The following is a 22,425-nucleotide window of genomic DNA, read 5'->3' on the forward strand; positions in this document are numbered from 1 at the left end:
AACCAAGTTTGGCTGACCATCAACTAGGTGGTAGAGGGCAAGCTCGAACAAAAATGATGCGAGCACCATGGATGGCCAGTTGGCCAACTATCTTTTTTTTTTAAGTTAGTTAAGGACAGACTTGTTAGAATCCCAAAATGGCCGCCACAATGGCTGACTTTGACACCTACCCACGATTATGAGCGCACAAATCTCTTCGTCAACAAAACCAGCGCACCTGATCTTCTTATTTTAACCTTCATCCAGCCAACGTACATTTTCCACCTTCGGAAAAGCACAAATTGGTCATAACTTTTTTTGTTTTTCGATGGATTTTGATGAAATTTTCACAACTTCCCGAAAAACTCTTCTAGTTTATTATGCCGGGGACATGGGTGCCTGGTCCACATGGTTCCGGAGTTATTCCGGATTGTCTTGGGGTACCAAAATTGGCCACATACTTTGCGTAACGTATATCTCAAGATCCCGATGAGGTAGAAGTATAGTGTCTTCGGCGAATTTGTTTAGCAGGTTAAGAACTAACTGGCAATGGCGGCAGCCAGTGTCAGAAATGTTCAAACCCTCATATCTCAGAAACCTGATAAGATAGAATGATGCTGTCTTCGGCAAAATTCTTCAGCAAGCTCAGAACTATCTGATTTATCCGCTAGGTGGCGCATTGGTCTGAAAAATTCAAACACGTTTATCTCGATACCCTAATGAGGTACAAGCATGCCGTTTTCAGCAAAGTTGTTCAGCAGGCTAAGAACTATCTGGCAATGGCGTCTTTGGTTCGAGAATCGTCCGCTAAGTGGCGCCAGGGTAAAAAATCTTCAAACTTATATATCTCAGAATCCTGATAAGATAGAATGACGCCATCTTCAACAAAGTTCTTCATCAAGCTAAAAACTGTCTGATGGTTGTGTCTTTGATTCGTGATTTATTCGCAAGGTGGCACCTTGTGTATAATATTTAAACACGTGTGCTATATGAAATACTAAATAAGTGGTTTTGACTTGGCTGGTGGCTCGTGCCGGTACGCCACCCGTGTTAGAATATCCCAACGATTCCGTTAATGATATGGCCGGGCCATTCGATCAGTTTTCCGCGTGTGAAAGTGTATTTCTTTCGCGTAGTTTCTCGCGTTTTGGTGTCTTAGCAATAACGAGTCAATTGTACCCTCCACGTCGCGCGTCGATTGATACATGTGAGGTGCAAATTCCATCCCATTAATAGATTTTGTATGGGACTATGACTCCGGCCCGGCTTTTGCTGTTCAAGTGTATTCCGATGCAGGAGAATCGAGAGTAATGGCAGACTACGAGAAACTTGGTGAGATCTTTCCTATCAAAATGCTTCATTTTATTTATACCTGTGAAACTTACTACACTAAATACGCGCCAGAATCAAAAATATAAATTTTTGATTCAGGAAGTTTTAATGCATTTCAGATATCCATTTGATATCCGGATGCATTAATGCGGGGCTTACTGTTGCAGAAGACGACCTCAGGATGCACGTGCGAGTCAAGGCATACCTCGAAATGGGTCGTTAGATGTACAGTAGAGCTATCACCTTCCATCTCCAGGACTAAAAATGTTTACGTCTACGCATAAAAGTAAATGGCCAAAACAGACGCAGACATTTTTCTTCCATAAAAGCACTGCCGGCCAGTGGGCGATGGATTGTATATACACACATACACACACACACAAGCGTGTCCCATACTAATGTCCATCCCCAACGTACACGGATTCTGCAATCAACCCAATTATTGCTCTATTTCCACTCATCTATATATATATAAAAATGAGTTTGAAGTCCCTTTGAGGCAACAAAACTCAAGAACGGATGAACCGATCAGCTTGACTCTTGCACGATCCGGTTCGTATTCGTGTTGGCTGTGTTTATATGTACAAAAAGCTACGAAAATCAACTAGAAAAGGGTGAAAATTGATAAAGTACTGATTTTCGTTAGCTGGGAAGAAAATCAACACGTACGAAATGAAACCAATCTAGAGTGCGGTGACGTTATGAGCTCAACAGTTGTCAAACCACCACAGCTTGGCAAGACAACGTTTGCCGGGACAGCTAGTTTCTAAATAAAAAATAGTTCTAAATCAATAGTATTCTGATTGTTTATCAATTGTTCCATTATTAAAACAAGAAGTTGGCAGTTGGGTTTAACTAATAAGATTACAATCATTCTTTAAAAACTATTGCATCTAATTCCGTTTGACTCTAGTTCGTCGAAAATCGATGGTGCTCTAGAGCAACCATGGGAAGTAGAGGGTTAAATAGTATATATTATGGTTTCTCAAACTGTGGGTCGCGACTCCCAGACCCCCCCCCCACCCCCCCCGGGGGGTCGCTAGCCTTCATCCAGGGGGTCGCGAAGGAAAGTCGAATAGTTTACTGTAACAGACAACAAACGAGGGAATTTCTATGGGGGTCGCGAAAAGCACGTCCGATGGCAAAAGGGTGTCACTCACCTAAAAGTTTGAGAACCTATGGTAAATATCGTAAAACGCTGAGTAGGTTAATCTCGCCTGAGCCCGGAAAAAATACCAACTCAACGAAAAATCGTTTTTATCCAGTGTTGACTTTCAGAGTCTTATTAAATTCAGATTTAAATAAACTACAAATAAAAAACATTACAAAAAATCATCCAACAAAAAAGGGGATCAGATACGTCGGATGTAGAAAAATCCAAACAAAAACTAGAAATAAGCAACATAATATTTCACACGGAGACAAATTTTGTTCGTTTCAAACAAAAATATCCATGTTTATTCGGTAAACTGATAAAATATTTAAAACTAAAATATTAATTTTTAAAAGTAACTCAATTACATATTGATTTCTACAATACCCATTGAAGAGCCCCCCGTTCCGCCGTCGAGAACATAAACAAAACTCTCAAGTTCCTGCTGCAGCACCAAACAAGATTTCCTCTTGCAAAAAAAAAAATCAAGTTTCACCAAAAGTTTCCACGAAATCCCATTGATTTCGGGAGCGTATGTTATCTACATGATGTTTGCATTGAAAGTGCCACGCGGGAAGTGGGTTTTCCTAGAGAAGGAAATGACTTTGTAAATTTAATAGAAAAACAAATATTTCCGTATGGCCGACCTGCCACAAAAAAAAAACAAATTTTTTTACATTTGTTTCTAACACAACCTGTCAGAAGATGCATGTTTGTTTCAAAAATGGTTTGAATTTACTTCAAATGTGACGTTCGATTTGCTCCAGACAGTTTTATTTTTGTTGCCAGAACAAATTGACAATTTATTTGAGTTTACCTGAAATATTTTTGATTTTAACATGCTTTTTTCTGCGTGCACGGAAAAAATTTTAATTTTTAAAACTAACTCAATTACACAATTATTTCGACAACACCCATTAAGGAGCCCCCCGTTCCGCCGTCGAGAACATAAACAAAACTCACAAGTTGCTGCTGGAACATCAAACAAGCTTTCCTCCTGCAAAAAAGGAAAGTTTCACCGAAAGTCTCCACGAAATCCCGTTGTTTTCAGGAGCATATGTTAACTAATAGATGTATACAAGATGTTGGCATTGAAAGTACAACATGGGAGGTGGGTTTTCCAGCGAAGGAAATGACTTTATAAGTTTAATGGGAAAACAAACATTTCCATCGGGCCGACCCGCCACAAAAAAAAAACAAAAATATTTACATCTGTCAGAAGATGCATTTTTGTTTCAAACATGGATTGCATTTGCTTCATATGTGACGTTCGATTTGCTCCAAACAGTTTTATTTTTGTTGCCTGAACAAATTGACAATTTTTTTGAATTTAACACAAATAGTTTTGATTTTAACATGGTTTTTTTTTCTGCGTGTATATATAATTTTGAAGCAACTACAACTACAATTTGCTTGTATGCTTTAACAATATTGTCTCTCCCTGACCGCTAGACGAAGATCTCGAAAAACATCTCTTTAATCTACCATTAGTTCAGGCTTCCGATGATAAGCAGAATCATCACGGCGATGCAGTTGTCTATAATACGTATACTCTGTTTTTTAAGTCAATGAAAACTTCACTGGTTTCAATACTTTTGAGGTCACTGTAAGAGCACTCTCCACTTTTATGGCTTGCCTTCAGATTTTCATAGGGGTGTGCGAATGTTTGAAAAATACACAATTTATGGCAGAATTCATAGCAAGTGCCATAAAACCGTCACCTATCTTTCAAAGAAAGAAACTCTCACGGAATAAAAATTATAGCATCATTGTGGTGAATACACGTTTCCAAATGAAACAGAAAAATGAGTAGCAGTCAGTGGCGCGCCAAAGCGGTTGGGTAAAATTTGTACGTTTACTCTATCGCTGGGTTGAGTGTATCGTCTTAATCGATGAGCAGTTAAGCTTTTGATGAGCAGTTAAGCAACTGATTCGAGTAACCAACATTTTCAGGAGAAACAAGATCGAATCTAAAACATCTGCCATAGTTGAAAATGCTTTCGATAACGTCTGATATGGTGGCCTGGTGTATAAACTGCGATACAATCTTCCCAGCTACCTACCTGATGAAAAAAGTTAAAACCTTCGGACAGGAAAACGAATCTCTGTAGTTAGGTAGGTAGGGACCATTTGGGCAGGAACACCTATTTTGGGCACTTGCTGCTACAACTCAATCAATTTCAAACCGACTGACTTGAATTTCTGTACATGGCTAGATACTGTGCCTAGCTGATCGTGTTTCAAAAATCAAGTCAATCGGTGAAAAATTGACTGAGTTATAGCAGCAAGTGCCCAAAATAGGTGCTCCTGCCCAAATGGTCCCAGACCCTATTTGTCGATGATACCGCACTCGCAGTCGTCCAGAATGAAAGTGGAACTACGATAGTTCCATTGCGACCGCAAAGAAGCCCGAATGTGCTGACATAGTACTTCACCACTTGGAAGATGTGTGTCAAAACGGCGAATACCGAGGCGAATTGTTCCGGCTCAAGATTGCAAAATCACATTTTATTGTTTAGCCACTTACAAACAGATGTAACACTTGCGAAATTTCCAAAATTGTTCTAGGTGTTACGTCTGTTTGTCTGTGGTGGAAGCGGTGGAATGGTCGAACGTGGATAATTATTTTGGTCTAACTTTGGACAACAAATTTCTATTCAAACAACAGGTCGACAAGATGATTTCCAAATGTAACATCTTGCTAACAAGCAGGAAATAAAAATATTTTTCATGAGAGAGAACGATGACATTCATTCTTCAATAGTGAAATAAATGTTTCAGATTGAAATAAACTAGTTTATTTGTAATTCCTACCAAAATGTATTACATTGGTGTGTTCCTTTTTTCATCATTAGTCCATCCAGCCGCTCGATGAGATCACCGACGTTAACCCGGGAGCGGTCGCGTCGTGTACGTAGTGTACGAAAATAAAAGATACTACTGCATAGACATTGAACCACACATATTTGTTGAAATTCACATACTAATACTTAACGTAAAGTTGCCTCATTTTTTGAAGTGTGGTGAAATGTGTTAACTTTACATAACATTTTTATAAACAAAAATTGCTAAATACGTTAAGTTAAAGACATCAAACGTAAATTTAGTTATTTATCTTTGAAACGAGCCAAAAAGAATTAAAATTGAACTATAGATGACGAAGATATCACCAAATCACTTTTCCATGTTTTACGAAAGTGACCCCAAACTTTTGGCCGATACAGCATATTGAGTGGTGACCCCAAACTTTTGGTCGATGACATGAAGAGTTAATTTACTCAATAACTTTTTTTCTAGATTTTTTAGCTAAGTTCTGTAAAAAGCAGTTGAAAGCTAATAGAAAATGGGTTATATTACCGCCCTCATCTTAAAATTTGGTCGACCCAATTTCCAGCGACACTGCCGTAAGTTTATCTTCATTTTTTAGAAAATTCGGCAACTTTGGGTTAAGTTTACATGCACATTTTTTTTGAAAAAGTTTCTTTTAAATCATGTTCAAATTTTCTTTGACTTATTATCTTTTTAATGAAACCTAGGGTTTCGAAATCAGACGCAAATTGGCGGAGATATGGCACGGTAAAGGCTGGATATGCTGCGCAATTCAGATCCCATTGTGATCCACTAGCCTCTGCCCAGCAACTCCTATCCCTACCTCCACGCGGTACCGGCCGGAAACTATGAGCAACCTTAGGGAAGATCGGGTAACCAACCCCGGTGGGAACTTTGGTCGTAGGCTGACAGAGAAGGGGGGGTTTGCTTCGGCAAACCTGAGCGTCTGTTCTCCAGGAGGAGCGGCTCACATCAGCGTCTGATCCCCATGTTAGGGGCGGCTGATCTACGTCCGAGTGCCAGGGAAGGACTCTAAGCTCAACTGTGCACTATGGTCATCGGGAAAGTAGGGAGTTGGTGTCAGGCCCTACGAGCCAGCCGTAAAAAACCATTGTAACGGAAAATCAGCAACAGAATAATACGAACCGAGACCAACGGCAACGACCCCAGCGAACAAAAAGGACTTGCGATTGGAAACTCGGTACGTGGAACTGCCGATCTCTCAACTTCATTGGGAGCACCCGCATACTCGCCGATCTACTGAAGGACCGCGGGTTCGGCATCGTAGCGCTGCAGGAGGTGTGTTGGACAGGATCCATGGTGCGAACGTTTAGAGGTAATCATACCATCTACCAGAGCTGCGGCAACACACGCGAGCTGGGAACAGCTTTCATCGTGATGGGTGATATGCAGAGGCGCGTGATCGGTTGGTGGCCGATCGACGAAAGAATGTGCAGGTTGAGGATCAAGGGCCGATTCTTCAACTTCAGCATAATAAACGTGCACAGCCCACACTCCGGAAGTACTGATGATGACAAGGACGCATTTTACGCGCAGCTCGAACGCGAGTACGATCGCTGCCCAAGCCACGACGTCAAGATCATCATAGGTGATTTGAACGCTCAGGTAGGCCAGGAGGAGGAATTCAGACCGACGATTGGTAAGTTCAGCGCCCACCAGCAGACGAACGAAAACGGCCTACGACTCATTGATTTCGCCGCCTCCAAAAATATGGCCATACGTAGCACCTTTTTCCAACACAGCCTCCCTTATCGTTACACCTGGAGATCACCACAGCAGACGGAATCTCAAATCGACCACGTTCTGATTGACGGACGGCACTTCTCCGACATTATCGACGTCAGGACCTATCGTGGCGCCAACATCGACTCCGACCACTATCTGGTGATGGTCAAACTGCGCCCAAAACTCTCCGTCATCAACAATGTACGGTACCGGCGACCGCCACGGTACAACCTAGAGCGACTGAAGCAACCGGATGTCGCCTCAGCATACGCGCAGAATCTCGAGGCCGCGTTGCCAGACGAGGGCGAGCTCGATGAGGCCCCTCTAGAGGACTGCTGGAGTACAATGAAAGCAGCCATCAACGACGCAGCCGAGAGCACCATCGGGTACGTGGAACGGAATCGACGGAACGAATGGTTCGACGAAGAGTGCAGAACGGTTTTGGAGGAGAAGAATGCAGCGAGGGCGGTAATGCTGCAGCAAGGGACTCGACAGAACGTGGAACGTTATAAACAGAAGCGGAAACAGCAGACCCGCATCTTTCGGGAGAAAAAGCGCCGCCTGGAAGAAGCGGAGTGTGAAGAAATGGAACTGCTGTGCCGTTCCCAAGAAACACGGAAGTTCTATCAGAAGCTCAACGCATCCCGCAACGGCTTCGTGCCGCGAGCCGAAATATGCAGGGATAAAGACGGAGGCCTTTTGACGGACGGACGTGAGGTGATCGAAAGGTGGAAGCAGCACTTCGATCAGCACCTGAACGGCGTGGTGAACGTAGGCACGGGAGCCCACGGCAACGGAGGAAATGATGACGCCAGTGCAGCGGAAGACGGAAATGAACCAACTCAAACGCTGAGGGAAGTTAAGGATGCCGGAAATGGTTGCTTTCGACTGTGGGAACTTTAGCTGGGAAACGTGATATTCTCGGCCTTTGCAGTCTTAAAGAGCAGCGAGAAACGATATTCTCTCTACATCCGACGGTTTCGGTAATGTATTTTACCTTTTTCAAGGATTAGAGGTTACGTTCTCTTGTACATGTAAAAGTTAGCGAAAACAGCCACAAACTGTTTAGGTCAAAAGCGTAGGCGATAAAACAGTGCGATTATAGCATAGAACGCGAGCCAAAAAGCTAGATTTTTATAGCAAAAAGCCTCCCACGATACAGTAGCTCGCAAAAATTTCGCGACACATGCACCGCAACGGGCGCCATCTCGAAACCCATGTACCTAGACTATCCGATGTAGAGCATTACTATACATGTACAAGAGAGCGTAACCTCTAATCCTTGAAAAAGGTAAAATACATTACCGAAACCGTCGGATGTAGAGAGAATATCGTTTCTCGCTGCTCTTTAAGACTGCAAAGGCCGAGAATATCACGTTTCCCAGTTAAGGATGCCATTCACCAGCTCAAAACCAACAAAGCAGCTGGTAAGGATGGTATCGCAGCTGAACTCATCAAGATGGGCCCAGAAAAGTTGGCCACCTGTCTGCATCGGCTGATAGTCAGGATCTGGGAAACCGAACAGCTACCGGAGGAGTGGAAGGAAGGGGTAATCTGCCCCATTCACAAGAAAGGCGACCATTTGGAATGTGAGAACTTCAGGGCGATCACCATTTTGAATGCTGCCTACAAAGTGCTATCCCAGATCATCTTCCGTCGTCTGTCACCTAAAACAAATGAGTTCGTGGGAAGTTATCAAGCCGGCTTCATCGACGGCCGGTCGACAACGGACCAGATCTTTACCGTACGGCAAATCCTCCAAAAATGCCGCGAATACAAGGTCCCAACGCATCACCTGTTCATCGACTTCAAAGCGGCATACGACAGTATCGCGCAGAGCTATGGAGAATCATAGACGAAAACGGCTTTCCTGGGAAGCTGACTAAACTGATTAAAGCAACGATGGACGGTGTGCAAAACTGCGTAAGGGTTTCGGGTGAACTATCTAGTTCATTCGGATCTCGCCGGGGACTGCGACAAGGTGATGCACTCTCATGCCTACTCTTCAACATCGCTCTGGAAGGTGTGATGCGACGAGCCGGGCTCAACAGCCGAGGAACGATTTTCACAAAATCCGGACAACTTGTGTGCTTTGCGGACGACATGGACATTATTGCCAGAACATTTGGAACGGTGGCAGAGCTGTACACCCGCCTGAAACGCGAAGCAGCAAAGGTCGGACTGGTGGTGAATGCCTCAAAAACAAAGTACATGCTGGTAGGCGGAACTGAAAACGACCGGATCCGTCTGGGTAGTAATGTTACGATAGACGGGGATACTTTCGAGGTGGTGGAGGAATTCGTCTACCTCGGATCCTTACTGACGGCTGACAACAACGTGAGCCGTGAAATTCGGAGGCGCATCATCAGCGGAAGTCGGGCCTACTACGGGCTCCAGAAGAAACTGCGGTCGAAAAAGATTCACCCACGCACCAAATGCACCATGTACAAAACGCTAATAAGACCGGTGATCCTCTACGGGCACGAGACATGGACCATGCTCGAGGAGGACCTGCAAGCACTCGGAGTTTTCGAGCGACGCGTGCTAAGGACGATCTTCGGCGGTGTGCAGGAGAACGGTGTGTGGCGGAGAAGAATGAACCACGAGCTCGCTGCACTTTACGGCGAACCCAGCATCCAGAAGGTGACCAAAGCCGGAAGGATACGGTGGGCAGGGCATGTTGCAAGAATGCCGGACAACAACCCTGCAAAGCTGGTGTTTGCAACTGATCCGGTTGGCACAAGAAGGCGTGGAGCGCAGAGAGCACGATGGGCGGACCAGGTGGAGCGTGACTTGGCGAACATCGGGCGCAACCGAGGATGGAGAGCGGCTGCCACGAACCGTGTATTATGGAGAAATATTGTTGATTCAGTTTTATCTTGAATTTGATGTAATACTAAATAAATGAATGAATGGGCCTAAAAAAATGACATGTTTTTGAGGGGGTGACCCCAAACTTTTGACCGGGAGTGTATAGCTGTAAATGTACTGTACACCTCCTGTTTTTCACTTGATTCTGCGTTTTAATTCTAAGCTTAAATGATATATTCCAATGGAAATGTCGAAAAACTCTTGTGGCTGCGGTGTTAATGGTTGAAGCTGTAAGATTTATGCCCTTTTACGGCTGTAACATACACTGCAAAATATTTTTGCTGGTAATCAGCAAACTTTGCTGATTTTTGGCGTGCTGATTGCATTCAGCAATACAAATAACTGAGTATCATCAATTATTTTTCAACTTGCTGAACCATCCAGCAATTTTGATCAGCAAAGTTGTGCTGAAATTCAGCAAAAATGTTGCTGAAATTCAGCAATTTCTTTTGCTGATTTTTGGCGTGCTGGAGGCATTTCAAAAATTTTGGTGTGTAGATCACCAAATTATCCATAACGACCAGAAGTTACTACCTGTATTACATGTATGGACAAATTTTGGAAAATTCTGGAGTTTGTGCACTTGTACTGATAGACCATTACAAATTTAAACCATATGTAGTACATTAGGGCAGTTCAGACTTTAAACATGTCAAAAATTTAAAGCTCCCATATGCTCAATTCAATCCTTGGTGCAAAACTAGAGTCCTGTCAAATTTTCAGCCATTTCGGTGGTGATTTAATGGTGGCCCAAAAGCAAAATTGGTTTATATGGGAATTACTATGGAGAATTTTCCAAAAAGGTTATCCTCGCTGTAGAGCATTGGCACATGGATGAAGTCATAGGGTCAACGCCGAATTGAATTCTTCAGACCTCAGTGATGAATGTTGCCGAAGACCGAAACTTATTTCGACAATCGGGTAAAAAGTTATTAAACCAATTCTCACTAGCATGCGCAACTTTATACACGATGTCCTGCAAGGTGTGCAAGAAGGTAACACGCATACTATGATTGCGTGTCAAGCGTGTCGATCGAGCTGTGGTCTGCTGTTCAAGCATGCATGGATGAATATTGATTAATAACTTCATTTTCGTGAGTCGAAACGAGTTGCGGTCTTCGGCAACATTAATCATTAAGGTATGAAGAATTCAATTTAACTTTGACCCTATGACTTCATCCATGTGTTAATGCTCTACAGCGAGGAGAACCTTTTTTAAAAATTCTTCATAGTAATTCCCATATAAACCTACTTTGCTTTTGGGCCACCATTAAATCACCATCTAAATGGCTGAAAATTTGACAGGACTCTAGTTTTGCACCAAGGATTGTAATGAACATATGGGAGCTTTGATTTTTTGACATGTATGAAGCCTGAACTGCCCTAGTAGTACATATATCTTTTTATCTGTATTAAAAAAATATATATCTCATTTTCATTCAGAATATACAAATATCATAGGATTAAACTGATCTATTCTCTATACCAAATTTGAAATGTACCCGATGCATTGTTACAAGTGTAGACCAAAGTATAAGTGATACTTCAGATATCCCAGATGTACTGGAAATGACTTGCATTACATGTATGAATCAAATGGAATACATGGCGATATTTTTGCACTTAAGGGTATTACAAATATAAACTGTATATCATTAGATCATTACAAATGTAAACTGTATATCTCAATTCCAGAATGGTTTGGATGATTTAGAACAAATCTAAATTATGTGGTACACGGTTAAACTAATCATTTATGTCTACTTAAATACACTATAATACGTTCTAGGTGTGCACGATACTTTGTTACGAGTGTAGATCTGAAGGCTTTAACTACATAATATTAAAGGTTACCTCAGATATCACTGATGCTCTGGAAAATTTTTCTCCCATGGCTTTCACTACATTGACGAATCAAATTAGCAAATTCTGATAATTGTGCACTTCTACTGATTTATACCAGATCATGTATCTCAACTTCACAAAAACAATAAGACCACCGGTCCTATTTCATACAAAACAGACAAGTTTGACAATATGGTACCTACTCGGTTTCTAGTAAATCGATTTGGCTGAAATTTTTCCAGCCAACGTGAAATTACGTGAAATTTAATTTGATTTGTATCAAATTGTTTGAGTTCTGTTCACTACTTCAAAAGTTACAGATATACGATGCGACAAAACAATAACACCAGATTTTTATAATGGTTATTTGTGGTCAATTCAATAAAAATGTCCCCATGCCATGTTTAAATCGCATCGTTAATTTTAGTGCTTCTTAATCAATCATCAAATATCAGATACTTTGGTGATGGCAATCTGAAAGTGATCCTATTATATATCTTGTGATTTAGTGAACAGATCTCAATCAATTAAATACAAATCAAAATTCACGTAACTCCATGGCGACTGTCAAAATTTCAGCCAAATCGGTTCACTAGAAACCGAGTATAACATCGTCAAACTTGGTCATTTTGTATGAAAAATGACTGATGGCCCTATTGTTTTGATCGACACTGTATAAAATAATTCAACTAATTTTTCATGACTACATAATCGCACTATACTAAGTATGAAATGTACCGGATGCATTGTTACGAGTGTAAATATAAAGGTCTTCATACCTAAATGATTTCGATGGGGTAAGGAATTTCCACCATTGCCACCGTTCAAAATTTCATTCAATTCGGTTCACTGGTGTCGTAAATATGACAGTTCAAAAATTGGCTGTCTAAAAAACAGTGTTTCACGAGAACTGTTCTAGCTTCGCGAAAGATTAACCAATCGAGCCTAAATTTGTACCAATGATGTACATATAATAAGTTGACAAACTGCCAAAATTTGAGAATTTTTTGTGAGAGACCAAAAAAAATGCCTATCCCAAACATTTTGGCCGCTCCCTGTACATTACGAGCACCAGTAGATAAGAGGAAGAAACATTTCTTGCGAAAAATTTCATCGCTCGGAGCGGGAATCGAACCCTCACCCCTTGGCATGGTACTGCTATACGCTTGGTGACGCTAACCGCACGGCCACGAGGCTCCATTAGGAAGAGGGTTTAGGTGAAGCATATAGTAGATGGTAGGGTAGTGGGTTAGAGTTGAGGATAGGGTAGCGGGTAGGGTAAAGGATTAGGGAAGGCGGTTGGATAGAGGGTAGGATTAAAGTAGATGGAATGGTAAACGGTAGGGTAGAGAGCAGGGTAGAAGGTTCGGGTAGATGGTAGGGTAGACGGTATAGTAGAAGGTGATGGTGAAAGGTAGAGCAGAGAGGAGAGTAGACGATTAGGGTAGAGGGTAGAATAAGAAGTAGGGTAGAGTTTAACGTTTGGGTGAAGGGTAGGGTAGAGGATTAGAATTGACGGTAGGACAGAGGGTTAGGGTACAGGGTAGAGTGAAGAGTGAGGATAGAGGGTAGTGTGGATGGAAAGGTAGAGAGTAGGGTAGACAGAAGTATAGAGGGTAGAGTATACGGTAGGATAGAAGGTTGGGGTGGAGGATTAGGGTAGAAGCTAAGTGGATGGTTAGGGTAGAGGATAGAGTAGGTAGTAACGGTAAAGGCTGGGTAGATTCCTACTCTGATATTTTAGGGGTTCCCCCCGAAATGAAATAATATAGAATATAGATTTCAGCCGAGATTTCTTCAGGCTATCCAGGATATTTTAGGTATTCATGCGGGAATTTTTGATGGGATTCCTTCTCAAATTCTTCCCATGTGTTTTAGGGGTTTCTTCAATAATTCCTTCCGGGGCTTGTTCTTGATTCTTTCAGGAATTCCTGCTCAGCTTTCAGCCGGCATTTCTGCCATGACTCCTCTGAGTATTCTGTCAAATATTCTCTACGTGATTTCTTTAGAATGGATAGCTTTCTGCCGGGATTGCTTTAGCCAATCTTGAACGCATTCTTTCGGGAACTTTAGCCGGCATTCCTTCGTGGATTCTTTCGAAGATTTCTACCAAAATATTTCCAGCGAATCCAATGAGAGTTCTTTTAAGTATAAGCGCCGGGATTCCTGGTGATGTTCCATCAAAGATTCTCTGTGGAATGTTTTCAAGCCTCTCGAGATTCCTTCCGGGATTATTACACTAATTCCTTCAGAACTTTGTTATGTCAGGGATATCTGATGAGCTCTCATGATTCTACCATTATATATGCATTGTATTTATACGGATCGGATCAGAATTCAACGAGTGTTTAAAAGTTAAGCTAAAATAGAACTTGAATACATACCCATATTCCTGTATAGAACAATAATACATTAGCATTAGCATTAAGCAAGTCGCACATATTCGTAGGTGGTACAGCCCTGAATCGCTGTTATGAGGGTTGCATCCTTCCTGTCCGTTACCAAAGTACAAAGATTTGGGACTAATCTCTGACTCTTAGACAAGATTGACGCAATCCTCCAACGGTTGAGTGCTACCTTGCAACAGCTGAGGGATGGGAAAGGAAGATTAGATGGACTCCTATGAAAGCACATAGAGACCTCTACATTATTTCATGCCTAGGTGTCACGGGAATTTGGGTGTTAGTGGAAGGGTAAAGTTTAAAAGAAATATTTGGTCAACATTCAGGTGCACAAAATATTTTTGGTTTGGAAATCTGAATCCTTCTGAAATTAAGCGTTTATCCTGTAATACATACCCAGAAATTATAGAACATGTAAATGTGACATATTTTTTAGGAAAGCAATAATGTGCATTATCTACTTTCAATTGTTTGATCCCTAATTCAGTTTTAAACATAAAACTGAAAAATCTTCCAGAAGCAAAGAGCCCAGAAGCACGGAGCACAAGAGCCAATCGCATTTCCCGTTTAACTTAGCCAACTACCTACGTCATATCTGTTGTCTTGCATCGTGCACCGAGGAATTCCTTTCCATGAACCCAAGCTTTAATAGAATCATCATAATCACTGCATTAGCTCATCAAAAGGAAGACTGAAAAACCACAACAAAAAAGAGTGATGAAACGCATTCCATTTGTTGCATCATACCGAAAAAAAAATCACATTCTCCACTAGTGTCATTCCGAACTGCACTCCGACTAATCACGGTGGGTGAAACGAAATTACTACCGACAAGTCCCCGTGCGCTCATTAGATGCACCACGCGACCGCGAGAATTTGCCGCAGAAACCTTGCTGATCGTGACAAACCACAAGGACCATATAACCACAGCCCGGCATGGCCGCAGGCCACCAACCAACAACGATGGCCGCCCTTGAAAGTGATAGAACGCCGCGGTTGCCGGGTCTGTCTAGAGGTGCCACACCGTACCGACGCGACGACCGCTTGCGCTTGACCAATATTTCGCGCTTCGTGGCCTCTTTGGAGTTCGCCAGGTGCCACTCTAGAATGGATTCACGAGCTGAGAATTGAGCCGTTCTAGAGGCTTAGCTTGGCTTGGCAGGCAGGGGAAGGGCAATTACTTGTTATTATTTAACAACTACTTGTTTGTTTTCGCGCATGTAGTTAGAGGTGATTTACCGATCGACTGAAGAACCGGCGGTGGCGGTGGCGGCAGTCAGAGTCAGCGACGACAACGGTGCCGATCGAGGGTGTCTAATCTAGTTCAGCGCCATGGAGTTGCTGCAGCAGTCGAGCCGAGCCGGCTTGTCTGCACGGTAAAAATTCTGCACGCTCAATGTAAGGGAAAAATCCCTTAACTATTCAACATCCCAATCAGCATGATCAGAAAGGCTTTTCCTTTGAAATCGCAATGCTGTCAGTGTTGATTTGATAACCAAAACAAACCCACCGGAGAAATCAACTAAAAATCACTTCAATTTGCACTAGTGTACAAAGCAGTACGATCCAAAGGGAAAAGCTGTTGATTTGATAATGACTGTTTTGGGTATGAAAGTAAATATAGATGACAGGTGGTAGAAAGTGTTTCGCTTCGAATCGAACCTCTGTAACAGGTGTGAAGTAGTGTAGTGGTAAAACAGTTGATCGTGAATCTCAAGGTCCTGGTGTCGAATCTGGGTGCGGTTAGCAGCACTTTTTTTTTAAAATCTATATTCGAATTCAAAACATTGTCAACAACGAATTGAAGTGAAGTTCAATTGAAATTGAAGAGGCATCGGATGTTCCTTTTCGAATGATATTTAATTGATAACAAACTGATTAAACAGTAGTGCGAATTCAAGTGCCAATCCGTTCATATCACAGTGCAGATTTTTTACCGTGTGGGGTTGTCTCTGCTAATCGGATCGAATGGGTTGTTTGCACACCGGTCCGGTCGGCTCGCAGCGTGTGATTGAAATCGAAACCTGATACGGGGGAGATAGAGTGAGGGCGGAAGATTCCAGTTAGAACATAATTATCACTTCAATTAACAGGCAATCACTGGTAATTCGATCTAACCAGCCATCGCATCAATCAACGCTGGCGGAGTGGTGACATTCATTGACTGGTTGATTGTTGATGATTTATGAAGTTCCACAAATGATAAAGCAATTCAACATTGTTGTTAATGTATGGATGTTCAATATCACAATAGCTTCAGTTATTGACCTGGTAAGAATCAGACTGTAAAATGTGACTAGACGTTGTCTAGTCAAACCACCTTAAGTCCTGGGGTTTTCTTTGCCAGCAGTTTCGTCATCCTCCGCCACAACAAAGTAATGCTTGAATGCATCTCGAATGACGATCGACGTCTTCCTTGAATCAGAAACACGCAACTCCACATGAACTACCTGTTACCTACTGCAGTACGGATGTTTCATATTTATTAACTATCCGTGAACATGCTGTTTCTGTCGGCACTAATGATCATCAACCAACGCCGACGAGAAACGATTCGATTCATTCATCTAGTTACCGCTAATGTACGGAATGAATCACGTACTTCGAAGGAGATTGAAGAAAAATGCTTGCGTGGCGCAGAACTGTCTGCCATGGATAGTATATACTCCCTAAGGCACTTGTTCCGCAGACTGCCGAAAGCACTAAAATCCATCAGTGAATTATCTTAAAAACTGTATGGAAGCTTTGCATGTCAAAACTTGGAGATTTCGTTGATATTGTTATTCGATAAAGGCTGGGTAACGCGTTAACCAGACCCTAAGTCTTAGCATCAGTTCTCCAGCTCACAACAGCGTCAGTTTCCCATGTTAGGGGTGGCTGATCTTCGTCCGAGGGCCAGTACAGGCCTTCAAGCTCAACTGTGTACCAAAGTACTCAGAAAAGTTAGGGGGTTGGACCCTATGAGCCATAAAAAAATGAAATGGGAAATCAGCAACAGAATGAACCGAGACCAATAGCAACGACTCCAGTGTGATTCGTTAAACTTCCGATCACTTAACTTCATCGGGATGAACACTGTTTTACCGATGGACCGTAAGTTCGGAATCATAGCACTGCAGGAAGTGTCTTAAACAAGATCCTTAGTGCGAATGTTTAGCTGTAATCATACCATCTACACACTTAAATTCAGAAATTGATCTCGGTAAACGGTTTACCGAGAATCCAACAGCTGATATCTCGGTAAAATATTTACTGATTCTCGGTAAAAATTTTACCGAGATTTCGGTAAACCATTACCGAGTCTCGGTGAACTTTGCCGAGATCTCGGTAAAAAGTTGGGTTACCGAGATCTCGGCAAAGTTTTAACGACATCTCGGTAAAACTTTTACCGAGATTCTGTGAAAATTATTACCGGATACTCAGCTGTTGGATTCTCGGCAATCCGTTTGCTGAGGTCGGCGATTTAATTTAAGTGTGTAAGGATAAATAAAAAAATATTGACATGTAACTTTCAAGGGAAAATCTATATTTTAGTTCAAAACACAAAAACCAAACATTTTTTTTACCGTGTATATTTTCTCCATATAGCACCGACAATTGTTCAAAACTTCGCCGAAGACACCAAACCGATCGCACAAACCGTTTTCGAGATACAATTTTTTGAAGAATGATGTGCATTTTTCATTGGCCCTTCTCATAAGTAAGGCTAGATTCAAAATGGCGAACCAAGTATGCAAAACGGCATTTTTCTCCCTTTAAAAACTTGTATGCAAAGTTTCATGCAAATCAAAAAAATACAAAAAAATAAAAACTGGAAAAATTTCCCACTTGTTTGTGGAATCGCTCAACAGCGGAGTCAGATCCTGTTTGTATCAACACCTTTAGTCGGAACGGTACGGAGTCGAATATTGACGATACTTTTTGTAGTTCTGGCCTAACAAGTAGTTCAAACTGAAGAGTAGAAGACGTCTACACTCACAGCGATCACCTGGCGGTTCGCTACAGTATCAGCTACAACAACAGCAGGCAGCGGGTAGAGGACCACCTTAATGCATCCTCGTCATCATCAGTGTACCGGAATGGGGGCTGTGCACGTCGATCATGCTGAAGTTTAGGTATCGGTCCTTGATCTTCATCCTTCACATTGTTTTGCCTATCGACCACGTGTTTCTGCATACCGCCCATCATGATGAAAGCTATTCCCAGCTGTGTTGGCACAGCTTCGGTAATGTTATACACGGTAAAAAATCTGCACTGTGATATGAACGGATTGGCACTTGAATTCGCACTACTGTTTAATCAGTTTGTTATCAATTAAATATCATTCGAAAAGGAACATCCGATGCCTCTTCAATTTCAATTGAACTTCACTTCAATTCGTTGTTGACAATGTTTTGAATTCGAATATAGATTTTAAAAAAAAAGTGCTGCTAACCGCACCCAGATTCGACACCAGGACCTTGAGATTCACGATCAACTGTTTTACCACTACACTACTTCACACCTGTTACAGAGGTTCGATTCGAAGCGAAACACTTTCTACCACCTGTCATCTATATTTACTTTCATACCCAAAACAGTCATTATCAAATCAACAGCTTTTCCCTTTGGATCGTACTGCTTTGTACACTAGTGCAAATTGAAGTGATTTTTAGTTGATTTCTCCGGTGGGTTTGTTTTGGTTATCAAATCAACACTGACAGCATTGCGATTTCAAAGGAAAAGCCTTTCTGATCATGCTGATTGGGATGTTGAATAGTTAAGGGATTTTTCCCTTACATTGAGCGTGCAGAATTTTTACCGTGTAGCTGACTGAAAATGCTATCTAGTGTACAGTGGGTTGTTCTGGAGAAAAATTGGTTACAATTGTCTAAAACTTCGCCGAAGACACCAAGCCGATCGGACAAACCGTTTTCGAGATACAATTTTTAAAGATTTTTCATAGGCCCTTCTCATAAGTAAATCTAGATTCAAAATGGCGAACCAAGTATGCAAAACGGCGTTTTTCTTCCCCAGAGACTTGTATGAAAGGTTTCATTCAAATAAAAAAATAAGAAAATTACTCGTTGCTGAAATGATATGGAACCGCTCTGTTTCGTAAAACGGCTTCCCCGTTCCATGACCCAAGCATTGAAGTCACCTTCTAATACAACCGGCCTTCGCCCAGTCAGCACGATCGTCATACAGTCCAGTATCTGCGTGAACTACTCGATCGACCACCATGGAGGCGCATAGCAGCTACAGAAGAAGACCCCGTTTACTTTGGCGACCACGAATCTCTCGTAGGTAGTAGACACCAACTCCTGGACGGGGTCTTTATCCGCCGATCATATCGTCACCATTTTTCGGACCCTTCCGCGACCCTGCCGCTGCCGGCGGGTAACTGACAAAGCAGTTGCTGAGCTGCGTCACAGTGATTCACGTTCAGCTGTATTACCTGCACTGTGATTTATTCGCTACGGCATTGGCCACCCGTTGGGTGCTTGTTGATCGCGGATTTTCCGGAACAAATCAAGCGCTCCTTGTTGCGCTTGAGCTCGAGGATCATTTCACCCGTACGAGTAGATCTAATACTGCGCACGTCGACTCCCAGATTCACGAGCATGACGTCGCTTCGCACCACTTTCAAGACGCCCGAGTACTTAGACTGTTTGGTCTTGATGACGAGCGCGTCACCCTTCTCGTGCTTGGCACCTACTTCTCCTGCACATCAAGCGGTTTTTTCTTCTTCCTTTTCTGCTCAACTGTAGTTCAAGCGGGGTCCTCCCAGTGGTCCGTCCTACTTTGTGGTTGCTGAGGGCCTATGGTCGCAACACCATTTGCGATCCATTCAGGTCGGGCCAGCCCTTTCAGGCCCACCATTCCCAGGTTTTCGGGACGCTTGGCTGGGGTCCAACTTACCGGCATTACTGCCGGCTTTCGGGGTTAGTAACCGCCTAGCCTTGCAGGCACCACCTAGCAGTTCCTCATATGACGAATACCTCACCCGTTTCTGCGAGTGCTTATCAAAGCATCAGCGACCTGGGTACATGTGAAAGCGAAGGCCGCTGTTTCAGTTTCCATGAGTTTCTCATGGTCTTTCTTGGCTTCGTTCATTGACTTTCGAAGTCGCAACAGGGCCAGCTTCAGTTCCTTACTTATGTTGGACTCCGAGGACGCAAAGTCAATGACGGAGCCAAACTGCTGCATAGCCACCACCATCCCAGAGAGCCCACCTCGCTTTTGGTTGATGGCCCTCATCAACCATGCTCCGTCCACTAACTCCCTCGACAAGCGGAGAGGGAATCAGACTCCCAACGATGGCACTGCGTGCACAGCTCTCTACTTCCCCTTCCTCTCCTCTACTCAGCGGAGACCGAGTCAACTCGTTTCTCGCGAAGGGGTTAACACAGACAAACAGACGTAACATTTACAAAATTTCCATCGACCACGCTTTTAATGATCATTTTAAATTTTCATAGTTGTGGCTTTCACAATTAGAGGCGCGCGCATCGTTTTTCTATGCGTTTGACGTTTCACACTAGCGCCTTCTGTTGACGATATTGCACAACACAGTGATTCGTGTAACTTATTCACCAGGTGATGGAAGTGTGAACTGGGCGATGGATTTCCATGAAAATCGTTCATGGTGTTACGTCTGTTTGTCTGTGGGGTTAGTCTTGCCACTAACAATTATGTTTTTTTGCTTTTTTTTGCTGTTCTTTATTTTGGTAGAGCTGTCACCTTTTTTTACAAAAAAATGCTCCGCCACACCAGAGCCCTGCGTTAACGCGGTAAGGGGTCGTCCATAAATGACGTAGCTTTTTTGGGGGGGGGGGGGGTGGGGGAGGGGGTTGTTTGTGATTTTGTGACGAAGTGTGACGATAGGGGGGTAGGGCTTTATGATATGCTACGTAGCTTTCTACTAGGCCTTTTTATATGGATATTGAATCTGTTAATGAAATTATATCTGGCATATTTATATTATTATCCAGTAAATAAAAAAAATATATATATTGCATGATTTTTTTTTCCATTCACATTAATGTAAATAACAAATAATGGAAATAAATGCCGGCTTCATTTCATAAGACATGCAGCTATCGGACACAACAACTGTATCTGAGAAAGTGGTTTTGAAATCCTGCGTAAAGAATAATGTATTGTGTTTGTAGACAACAATCAATTACGCTCAAATGCTTCTCAAGAACAATAGTTTGCTGCTTGCTATAGGGTACTGCACGCCGCTAATGGGCTGTCCATAAACCACGTGGTCATTTTTTGGGACTTCTCAACCCCCCCCCCCCCCCCCCGCGTGGTCATTAGTCCATACAAAAATTTTTTTTCGTCCATACAAAATGGTCATTGGCCGACCCCCCCCCCTCATGGCCACGTGGTTTATGGACAGCCCCTAAGGTTGCAAAGGATTTTTTTCTAAGTTTTTGGCATTATTCCAGGAGCTCCTTATATAGTTTCTACAGGACTTCCTTGAAGAATTCATCTAACAATTTCTTAAGGAGCTCATCTAGCAACTTTGTAAGGATTTTCTCATTGTGTTCTTTATAGGTTTCCCCAACAGGAGAAGGATAACATTTCCACAGGAATTCCTACTGGGAATCCCAGAAAAAACTTTTGAAAACATTCCAAAAGGATCAGGAGGAATCTCAGAAGGAAACCCTGAAGGAACTTCCAGAAGAATTTCGGAAGGATCTCCTGGAACAATCTTGAAAGGAAATAGAGAAATATCTTAGAATCTTAGAAGGAAATATTTGTAGATTATCAGAAGGAAGTCCTGGTTTAATTACAGAAGAAAGCACGGAATAAATAATTGAAAGAATCCCGTAAGGAATTTTTGAAGGAATCCCGGAAATAATTTCGGGGAATCACGGAAGATTATCTGGATGTAACTCTTGATGAAATCTAAGAAAGAAAATCCTGGAGGAATTTCAGAAGCAGCTATGGGAGGAATCCGTAAAGGGATTTCTCGCAGAATTTTAAGATATTTTGGAGGAATCCTGGATGGAGTGAATGGAGGGATGCCGGAAAAAGTTACTGAAGGAGTTCCGGGGAAAAAAATCCTGGATAAATCCTAGAAGGAAGTCCTCGAGGAATCCCAGAAGAATCCCAGCAACGCCTGGGACGGTTTTGGAAAGAATACCGGAGGGGTTACCTGCCGAGATTTTGGAATGAATATCTGAGTGAATTCCTGAAGGAAACTAAGAAGGAACTCCTGGAGGAATCCCGAAAGGAACTTCTTCCATCCACAAAGAAAGAAGTTCTGCTGGAATC

Source organism: Aedes albopictus, chromosome 1 (assembly GCF_035046485.1).
Source record: "Aedes albopictus strain Foshan chromosome 1, AalbF5, whole genome shotgun sequence".
In the NCBI taxonomy this organism is placed as follows: domain Eukaryota; kingdom Metazoa; phylum Arthropoda; class Insecta; order Diptera; family Culicidae; genus Aedes; species Aedes albopictus.